Consider the following 11,599-nt stretch of genomic DNA (forward strand, 5'->3'; position numbering starts at 1 on the left):
GAAATTTACACTCAGTTAAGTGTAGAGAATGCTTCCAATTATGACTATGTGAAAGAGGTAATTTTGAAGGGTTATGAATTGGTGCCTGAAGCTTACCGCCAGAAATTTCGTAACTATGAAAAAGGTAGCGATCAGACATACGTTGAGTTTGGTCGAGCTAAGGAGCAGTTGTTTGATCGCTGGTGTATAGCCAAGAAAATAGGCAAGGATTTTGAAAGTTTGCGTCAGCTTGTGCTGGTAGAAGAGTTCAAGCGTTGTATTCATAATGATGTAAAGGTGTTCGTTCATGTGCAGAAGGCGAGTACACTTGAAGAGGCAGCCAGTTTAGCTGATGATTATTCCTTGACACATAAGGTTACATACACGGGTAAGCCATTTAATTCATTTACACGTAGAAATACCCAGTCACATGCAACAGGTAGAGGTAGCTCTACACAGAAGAGTTCTACACCAGGCTCCAGTGGTTCTACAGCTCATGGTTCACGTAGTTCAGGTTGGAATGGTAGTCCTCGAAATAGGGTCACTTGTAATTTTTGCAAGCGGGTAGGTCACGTGATGAGTGAATGTTACACGTTGAAGAGGAGGCGGGAAGCTCAGAATGAGTCTAAGCCCAGAGGTCTTTGTGTTGCAATGCACAAAACATTGCCGGAAGTTACATCAGCAGTTTAAAGCAGATCTGAGTTAGCTGATATGGGATTGGATAAGATTCCCAAATGCTCTATGGATAGCTTCGCTCCGTTTATCAATTCTGGTTCAGTGTCGCTTAGAAGCGACATGTCTTGTGCTACCCCTATAAAGATATTAAGGGATACTGGGCATCTCAGTCTCTGTTGTTGATGAATACTCTGCCCTTTTCTGAAGAGTCATACTCTGGGGTTCGTGCCCTTATCAGAGGTGTAGAGTCTAGTGACTTTGTCAGTGTTCCCCTTCATGATATTTATTTGTCATCAGATTTGATATCTGGACCTGTCAGGGTAGGCATTAAGCCTTCATTACCTTTTGAGGGTATTCATTTGTTGTTGGGAAATGACTTGGCACATGATAAAGTTACTGTTGATCCCTTAATGGTTGATAAGCCTTCTCTGAATTCAGTCACAGAGCCAGTTGAAAGCGAGATAGCGAATTTATATCCGTCCTGTGTTGTTACAAGAGCTATGTCTAGAAAAGTCAGTACAGACCAGGGTAGTACTGTTGATTTGAGCGAGACTTTTCTCAACAACATGTTGGATGGAGATTCTTCCAAATTAGACAGCCAACAGGAAGTAGATACTAATTTTGTTAGTGGTGATCAGCCATTTTGTAGGACTGAGTTGGTTGCTGAACAACACAATGATCCAAGTATTTCTTGCTTGTTTAATGATGCAGCTAAAGATGGTGAATCTTTACCTGACCCATGCTACTACTATGTCAAGTCTGGCATATTGATGCGGCAGTGGAGGCCTCCCGATGTTTCGTTGGAGGATGAATGGGCAGTTAAGCATCAGGTAGTTGTGCCCAAGTCTTATCGTAAAGACATACTGACTATAGCGCATGAAACGCCGTTAGCAGGTCATTTAGGTGTCAATAAGACCTATCATAAGATTCTCAGTCATTTTTATTGGCCAGGAATAAGGAAAGATGTTACTGAATTTTGCAGGTCTTGTCATGCATGTCAGTTAGTGGGGAAACCTAACCAGACTATCCCCAAGGCAGCCTTGAGGCCTATTCCTGCAATTGGTGAGCCATTCAGTAGAATCTTAATAGATTGTGTTGGTCCCCTACCTAAGACAAAGTCTGGAAATCAGTATATGTTAACTATAATGTGTACTTCAACTCGTTTCCCTGAGGCAATTCCATTAAGGAATATTACTGCCAAGACTGTAATTAAGGCTTTAGTTAAGTTCTTCACCATGTTTGGTCTGCCTAAGTCAGTACAGTCAGACCAGGGTTCAAATTTCATGTCTGGTGTGTTCCAACAAGTTATGCATGAGCTAGGTATTAGCCAGTATAAGTCCTCAGCTTATCACCCACAAAGTCAAGGAGCACTAGAGAGATTCCATCAGACACTGAAAAGTATGATAAGAACTTACTGCTTTGAGACAGGGAAAGATTGGGACGAGGGTGTACCTTTGTTAATGTTTGCTGTAAGAGAGTCTGTACAAGAGTCACTTGGATTTAGTCCATTTGAGCTTGTGTTTGGCCATACCGTGCGTGGCCCACTACAGTTGTTCAAGGAAAAGTTTGTGTCTGGTGATAGTGACAATGTTAACCTATTACAGTATGTGTCAAGTTTTTGTACTAAGCTCAACAGAGTATGTGAGTTAGCCAGAGAGAATCTTACAGCTTCTCAGAAGAGTATGAAAACTAAGTATGACAAAGGGATAGTAAGACGTAGATTTGAAGTTGGTCAGAAGGTACTGGCCTTACTTCCAGTTAGTGGTAAGCCACTTGAAGCTCGTTATTTTGGACCTTATGTAGTAGACAAGAGGTTAAGTGATCTTAATTATATTATTTTCACTCCTGATCGGCGCAAATCTAGACAACTTTGTCACATTAACATGTTAAAGCCATATGTAGACAGAGATAGCACTGATCTCAATATTGTACATCCTAGTGGAGTTGCTACCTCTTGTTTTCCAGTGCCAAGTTTTAAGAGAGAATTAAAGCGTTTTTTGGGCATGGCAGGTTATTATCGTAAGTTCTGTAGGAACTTTTCATTTGTTAGTGAGCCACTAACTCAGCCGTTAAAGAAAGGTGCTAAATTCTTGTGGTCCATTGAGTGTCAGAGATCTTTTGATAGATTAAAGGCCATGCTAAGCAGCGGCCCCATACTTGTAGCACCTGATTTTAATTTACCAGCTAGCTGTTGATGCTAGTGATATATCACGTTTATTGGTGTTCGGATCTTCATTATGATTATACAGTGTTGACTGTGTAGTTTGTTTAACACGCTGACCTCACCTGACCGACAAGGTCGTCAAGGACTCTTAACTGAAGTTTTCAGTTTTGCAAAGGACGTTCGTTCTGCCACAAGGTGACATTACTCTACGTCTGTGAACGGCTCGTTTGTGAGCTTCTGCGGGAGCTGTGACTGATCTAAAGTGGATTATACCTCCATGCCTGTATTTACCCTGTGTTGTGCTCTGCGGGTGTGACGTCATTCAAAGGCTTGACTGTTCCAGTTCTGTGTAACCTGTGTACTGTGTTCGCGTTGGCTAACCTGGCGAAGTACCTGTCTGGGACAATTTGTGAATTGTGTGTTTATCCCATGGTCTTTACGTTGGATCTCCTGGAACACGTTCCTTGGGATGCAAAGGTGAACTGGAAACTTTTAAAGACCGGTAATACTGATGTGTATGTTTTTTATGTTGTTGTTGTTGAACTGTCTGTAAAACTGTACGTCTCATCTTATATATAAAGCATTGTTTACATTGTAATATTGAGTCACTGAGTCTGTTTTCTGTTGCTGTTTTCAATACCGTAACACTTCTGTTTGGGCTATTCTCTTAACCATCATTTTTGGTATAAAAAGCTTTTCTCAGAAAGCTCGTGACATCCAGCAGTCTCTATCTCCTGCTCGCATTACCAGATGGCCACTTGCACAAAGCGATCGTAGACTAACTTGATCGTAACTACCATGGCGACACATTTTAAAGACATATGTTGCCATGATAGTCACAGTCAACTTAGGCTAAAATTGTTTTGTGCATGGAGCCCCAGAGGACTCCTTCAGACATGCTATTAAGTGGAACAAGACTTACTGTACCGGCGTCCCTCAAGAAACAAACCCTTCAGTTATCTCATTAAGGTCGCCAAGGGATAGTTTAGACTACGAAAAATTTGCGCGAGAAAATCTGCTATCTCAACATTGATCAGGATAACGAAAACCGTGTGAACAGTTGTCTACAGAGCCAAACCAATGCTTCCTCGCAGAAGCCTGATCCCCTTATAAAGACGAACATGCCTAAAAATCCACGGAGCTGTGTAAGTTTTGACTGCTGTGGACCGTTTCCCTCCCCAGGGTTCAAACACAGGAGCATTACACCTTACTGGCCCAAAGCCAATGGCGAGGCTCAACGGTTTATGCGGACAATGTAGAAAGCTGTTCGTATTTTGTTTTCACAAGAAAATTAGTGGAAGACAGATCTAAACAGTTTTCTCTTGAATTATGGAGCCTCAACTTACTACAGAAACTTCCTCAGCAACTTTTCTCTTCATAAATATTAGACAGATAACCAGTGAAAGTCGTGAGTGGTCGATGAAATTAAGCTTTCATTTTCATGTTTCAGGAATGTTTAGTTTCCGCCAACCTACATACGACGGGTCTCGGCCAACTCATTCCTCCTGCAGTGTCAGGCGGCCACATCTGAAGTCAGATCATTGTAAACATGAACAGAGGCTTACAACACATTGTCTCTTCCTTCCACAAAAACTTCCAATGCCAACATTGCACACGCTGAGCACAAAAATGAACAAGTCCATGACGACTAATGATTCTGCAGATATCGTACATGTAGACCACAATTATGTAACGGTAAATATATACATTATTGTTTTATTTTTTATATTTTGAAAAGTATCCATCGATAATTATACTATTCTTCATTGTGTTTAAATGCAGAGTAATGATGAAAACGGGAGCTAACTCATGGCAAAGTGTAGCAGAAACAGTAGTCCATCATGCATCTGCCGAAGAATAACCCTGTAGGCTGACATCGCTCATGGCACTCTTCGTTTGACACGCATGCGCCTTCCAGTTTATCTACGCAACAGAAGATCAATCATATGTAGAGGTATGTTTTTATTTATTTATTTATTTATTTGATTGGTGTTTTACGCCTTACTCAAGAATATTTCACTTATACGACGGCGGCCAGCATTATTGTGTTTGGAAACCGGGCAGAGCCCTGTGGAAACCCAAGACCATCCGCAGGTTGTTGCAAGACCTTCCCACGTGCGGGGGCCTCCGTGGCTCAGTCGGTTAAAGCGCTAGAGCAGCGTAATGACCCAGGAGTCTCTCACCAATGCGGTCGCTGTGAGTTCAAGTCCAGCTCATGCTGGCTTCCTCTCCGGCCGTACGTGGGAAGGTCTGTCAGCAACCTGCGGATGGTCGTGGGTTTCCCCCGGGCTCTGCCCGGTTTCCTCCCACCATAATGCTGGCCGCCGTCGTAGAAGTGAAATATTCTTGAGTACGGCGTAAAACACCAATCAAAAAAAAAAAAAAAATCCCACGTGCGGCCAGAGAGGAAGCCAGGATGAGCTGGACTTACAGTGACCTCATTGGTGAGAGGCTCCTGGGTCATAACGCTGCGCTAGCGCGCTAATTAACTGAGCCACGGAGGCCCCCAAGGTATATTTTTAAATAAATATTTATTTCGACTTGTTTGTATGCAGTATTTTCTTTATTTTTATTTCTTTGATAAGTTTTATTCCTCCTCTGTTCCTTATGTTTCTCATACCTGCTGTTAGTTCTAAATTGCCCCTCCCCACCAAAGATAGAACACTGCTATGCGCAAATTTTTGGCAAATGACTGATGAACTTTCACATGGGTATGCTACAATACTGTCGTGGTTTGTTTGATTTAATGGGATTTTATTTCGTTATTTCAATCATTTTAGATGGTATTTCGTTCTGGCAGATTAGTCGCCCTGCCGCATGTGAATAATTCGCTGGAATTCCTCTCCAAAGAGAGTACAAATTGGATTGTGTTTACTTTTTCAGCTGATGAAACGCGCAGAGTTATTATATCTCCCTGAACGAAGTTGGAGAGTTATACTGGAATTACCTTGTCTGTCCGTCTTATTTTTATAATTACTCCCATTTAGAGCATAACAGTGCTTTCCCATGTATTCAGATTTTGTCCATGCAACTCTTCCTATAGTACCGGCACTGAACCTATTTCATTAAACTTCATCTTCCCAATCATCTAAACTTGTACATGTTTAAGTTTAATTACAATCGGGTAATCCCTTTCACCGTCAGTTACTTAGCGCTATAAAGGATTCTCATGTACACAGATTTTGTCCATGCAAGTCCTGCTAAAACGTTCTGTACATCATTTAAGATTATCTAAAGATCCATAAATGCTTAATAATAATAACAGTCTCATTATTTTCATAGTTACCCCCATCTGGGTACATGGCGTGATAATGATTATAATGCATGCATTTAAATGGAATAAGCTAAAGACGTATTGCAAAGCTCAGTATATTTCAGTATAAAGTATGTATATATTACTAGCTTATTATCCAGTTTTTCGGTTTACCCTTACATCTTCATCGTGTTGAATGAGTTACATTTTCATGATGTGATAGGAGGCGTCCACAAACAGCATTGTTTTAAGCAGAATTTCATGCAAAATGGTGGGGGATGGATGGCGGGGTTTTTTTTTTCGGAAATCCGGATTCTAGTTCGTCTTGTAATCAAAGAATGTTATGTCTTCTTGTCATAAATAAATCTTGACCGACGCCTTCTAGATGCATGTAACCAACTGTTCTTCAGGTAAAAAATGGTGTGTTGTAGTGTTTGTTATTCTAACTGGGGTAGTCCTTGTACGAACATAACAGTTGATTTTAGTTACCTCTAAGAGTTGCAGCTGACATTGACACTTGTAACACGAAGACTTTCGCCTATATATATATATATATATATATATATATATATATATATATATATATATATATATATATATATATATATATATATATTGCCCACTTACTCTGAAAAGCAAATCTTTTCCCTGTCAAAAGCATACATCGGCATTGCTTCTGGTAGCACATTTTAAGTCCAAAGTGGCACTCGAAACTTGCACAGTCGTTCAAAACATCGCATGACATTTGACCTGGGGAAGAAACAAGACTTTACTTGTTCACCATTTTACAAATGTTACAATGTTAAAATGTACTGGACAAGAAGCAATGTTGGCAGCCCGTAATCTTGGGTTATTTTTCAGCTCTTTAATCAGATCACTTGAGTTGCAGTGTTATATACATCCAAATCTTCTTTATGTCTTCCCTGGGCCATAAAATTCATTTATTTATTTATTTGATTGGTGTTTTACGCCATACTCAAGAATATTTCACTTATACGACGGCGGCCAGCATTATGGTGGGTGGAAACCGGGCATAGCCCGGGGGAAACCCACGACCATCCGCAGGTTGCTGAGGGACCTTCCCACTTACGGCAGGAGAGGAAGCCAACATGACCTGGACTTGAACTCACAGCGACCGCATCGGTGAGAGACTCCTGGGTCATTAAGCTGCGCTAGCGCGCTAACCAAATGAGCCACGGAGGCCCCTATTACACTTATACGACGGCGGCCAACATTGTGGTGGGTGGAAACCGGGCACAACTCGGGGGAAACCCACGACCATCCGCAGGTTGCTGAGGGACCATCCCACATACGTGAGCCACTCAAATGTACGCACCACTTGCATCTCTTTTCACACTAAAACACGGTCACGGCCACTGCCTCGCAACGTGTGTACGAATATCTGCTTCGACGTCTAGATCCAATATAATATAGGTGTCTATGATATGTCTATGGTACCACTTTTTTTGAACGATTGTTCTCTAGCATGCTTCTATTTGGTTCCGTTTTATTCCCTATGAGGCAAAAATTCTCAGTATTCTGATGAGCGGCCGAGTAATCATTCAGACATGGGTATTCACCTCGACTTAATACTCCCACGTGATCGCTACTTGCGAAGCACCGTAGACAGGTGACAAAAGCGACCATAATGGGCTTTCAATTTTTTTTTGTTCAGAGTGTCACCCGGCTATGGCGGTGGACAAATCTTGGAAGGATTACGGAGAAGCAGTCCCCGTGATTGGTAAAACCACGGTGTTAAGGAAATTTTACCGGGTCGTCGTCAGAGACACCGGGTCAAGTTCAAAGGTTCTTAAATACGGTTTTAAAAAACCAACACAATTTATATAAAGAAATGAAACAGAGAAGAATCTCACTTATCGTAATTTCTACTGCTAGGGTACAAAACTGTTTCCAATTTTAACATGAAAATGTCTCAATGAAATCAGTATGTGTTCTTAGAGTACATTCCCATTCAGCAAACAAGCCGGCTATATAGGGAAGCCCGCTAAGCCCGCTCACACGAAGTACGAAACGATCGCACGATGCAACAACGAGATGCCATGACCCGTGATACGATCAACGATTTCATGATCGTACAAAACGATATGGCACGATGTTCACTTCACTGCGGGTTTGATGCCACATCAAGGCGAAGCAATGGTGCGATGATGGCCTTCACCCACTTCCACAGCCGAACCTTCCCTGAAATTCCTTGGAAGTGAAGTTCCGTACTCTATCTACAGATATGAAGCCAATTACCGTTCCTTAGTTTCTTTTCCCTCAAAGCCACTTTCTGTGACAAACATTCATGCTTTGTGTACATACCCTCACTCCAACAGAGGCCTACCGCCACGACGATCAACATCAAAACTTTGAGCATTTTGCAAAAATGTTGTCAAATGTCGAAACAGACTTGGAGTAATATCGACTGAAATGGCAGCTCGACTTGGTGCACGTGCAGTCACTTGTGTTTGAAGCGAGCTTGTGAAGATAGCATCTGGTTTGGAGACAACCCATGACACGTGGCCTATTTATACGTCTGTAGCTTGAAATCGTGTTAGATAATTATTGTATATGCACTCTAATGTATATGTACTATATTTATTTATTTGATAAACACCATACTGATGAATGTTTCACGTTATACCATGACAATCAGTTTGATGCGGGGAGGGGTGGGGGGAAGGCCGGGGAAAGGTAGTAAACAAGAGTGGTTTGTATAAATTACCAGCCTCATGCAACATACTTAACTGTGGCATTTCAATTGCAGATATTTGCACCATCTTACTGGCCGATCTTCAGCGAATGTTAGACAGCTCGAATGGTCACACGAGCGTCGTTGACCGCTTATCGTCAGTGACCCCATGCACCAGGCAGTTTAGTTTTGTTTTACCTGTGCTAGTGTAGACTCAGTGAAACATTATAAAGTTGGCATGACGTCTCATCCTGTCAAATATACTATCAAACATTGTACCAATGAAAACAAAGGACTCCATCATAAACACAAAATTGACTTATGATAAATTGCGGGAATATATTTACCAATACCGATCTAGACGTCAAATCAGACAACATTCGTGTACCAGTTGCCAACTAAAATGGGCCAATGCCGCAGTGCCAATTCACAAAACAACCTCCAACGTTCAGATAGACATTCGGACCAGTCCTAATGTCAGAATTGACTGTAGCAATAAGTTGTTCGGCAAGGAGTTGTTCTTCTCGCCGTACACTTTTTCATGGTCATTAATGACATCAGGTGCGATTAATTTATTTATTTATTTATTTGATTGGTGTTTTATGCCGTACTCAAGAATATTTCACTTATACGACGGCGGCCAGCATTATGGTGGGAGGAAACCGGGCACAGCCCAGGGGAAACCCACAACCATCCGCAGGTTACTGCCAGACCTTCCGACTTACGGCAGGACAGGAGGCCAGCATAAGCTGGACTTGACCTCACAGCGACCGCATTGGTGAGAGGCTCCTGGGTCATTACGCTGCTCTAGCGCGCTAACCGACTGAGCCACGGAGGCCCCTTAGGTGCGATTGTGTTCGGTTTTAACCACTCAAATTTGGTCTTAGCCACACTTCGCCGAATCTATAATGGGATCACCTTGTTTTTTTGTATTCGTCCACTACACGTTTGAATCACAAGTTGTTTCGAAATGATTTGATATAATGGTGCCAGGTGTAAGCTAGATTGAGGATGGCAAATATCCCAGTATGGATACACAATGTTGACTGGTACAGCAATCAAGACGAATTGGACTAGATGAACGAAATTAGAACAAGCGCTGATTCATGCGATTATATATATCGTTCAACAAATAGCATCATGATGCACAGGCTTACCCTGTTTTCATTCCACTTGTCGAATTCGCCGAGGTCACATAGCAGATCGCATCGTGTGAACGCAGCTTTATACTTTCAATACTGATTGCTACTTTGGTTTAATGCGTTGGTGCACGTTGTTTTAGGATTTGTTTCGTGGTTTTTGGTTTAACTGATGAGTGTGTATTTTGATTAGTTTTTGGGATATAAGAGTTTTTACTTTATTACGTTTTTCGTTGATGAGTGTTTCCTTCGAAAATGTACATACCATGGAGATGAATCCATGTGTTATTCTTGACCAAGCGCGAGCTTGTTTGTAGCAAGAGTGTTTCTGTCTGGAAGGGGCCGTACGTTTATTTCCCAGCGGTATGTTTGTTTGAGACCGTGAATGTTTCTTTGGCAAGTATATGCTTGCCTGAAAGAGGTGAATCCAGTTGACCTTCAGATGCGTGTTTGTATGGTATGTGTGCGTGTTCGGGACAATGCATGTTTCTTTGACAAGTACATGCTTGCCTGGAAGAGGTAAATCGAGCTGATCTGCAGATGCGTGTTTGTAAGGCCTTTGCGCGTGTTCGGGACAGTGCACGTGTGTTTGGCAAGAATGTGCTTGCCCGGAGGTAAATAATGCTGACCGATAGGTGCGTGTTTGTTTGGCGGGTGTGCGTGTTTGCGACAATGCATGTGGTTTTATAGATGTACGATTTTTTTTGACGCAGCACAATGACCCAGGAACTATTCAACAATGCGGTCGTTGTGATTCCATCTCAAACGCGGGAAGGTCTGTCAACAACCTGCGGATGGTTTCCCCATCATAACGCTGACCGCTGTATAAGTGAAATATTCTTGAGTACGCCGTGAAACAAAAATTAAGTACAAAAATAAATAACATCCGCGAGTTGCGTAATAAAGTATGTCGTGTGATATAACAAAGCCAACACCAACTTTTTGTAATGAAAATAACCGGTAGTGTAATAAACAAATTTACGTCTTATGTAATACCATGCATTATATCATGCATGCATATGCTTATTCATGTGTTTGAGAGAATTTATAGATATATATTCTGTGAGTTACTTCAAACTGGAAAGGTGACAGTTCCAACTGGTAACATTAGTCCTTCCGTAAGTTTCTTTCGGACATTGAAGCATAGAGCTGTGCGCCCACAACAAGTCGCTTTCAACATTTACTTCACTCCGTCAGAAACCTACGGATGGTCGTGGATTCCCCCGGGGTCTTCACGGTTTCCTCCCAACGTAATGCTGGCCGCCGTCGTATAAGTGAAATATCCTTGAGTGCGGCGTACAAGTCAGTTACATGGCTGAGATCACATTACAAGTAAAGTTTCATTACATTACACGATTGTATTACATGTTTGTTGATATATGCAGGTTTGTGATAGTTGATTGAAAAAACGAATGAGTAAATGGATGTGTATAAATGAATGACACATGCGTACAAATGTTCTCAAGTTGCGAGGATTATCAAAAATAATCTTAACTACTTGCCTCGGTTCAAAACGATGAGTGGATAACATGTTTGTTGCATTTAACAGCATGCACAGGTGTGTAGGGTACAGAAAAGCTGTTATTTTTTTTTTCACAAAATTAAAACTTTGATGCCAAAAATAGGTCTGTTCTGAATACTTATTACCAGAGAGAAAAGCAACCCAGTTTGGAATTTTAGCTTTCTTTTAAGTT

The 11,599-nt window shown here is 41.6% G+C and overlaps 1 long non-coding RNA gene across 1 annotated transcript; it reads right to left on the minus strand.

The window, feature by feature from the left end:
* Window positions 1-4,231: 4,231 nt before the first annotated feature.
* On the minus strand, window positions 4,232-8,536 carry LOC135476077 (uncharacterized). The gene is made up of 4 exons (XR_010445089.1): window positions 8,397-8,536; window positions 6,699-6,821; window positions 4,626-4,741; window positions 4,232-4,345 (listed from the first exon to the last, which is right to left on the minus strand). It is a non-coding gene; the product is annotated as an uncharacterized LOC135476077 (long non-coding RNA).
* Between the last annotated feature and the right edge of the window lie 3,063 nt (window positions 8,537-11,599).

Source organism: Liolophura sinensis, chromosome 10, assembly GCF_032854445.1.
Source record: "Liolophura sinensis isolate JHLJ2023 chromosome 10, CUHK_Ljap_v2, whole genome shotgun sequence".
Taxonomy (NCBI): domain Eukaryota; kingdom Metazoa; phylum Mollusca; class Polyplacophora; order Chitonida; family Chitonidae; genus Liolophura; species Liolophura sinensis.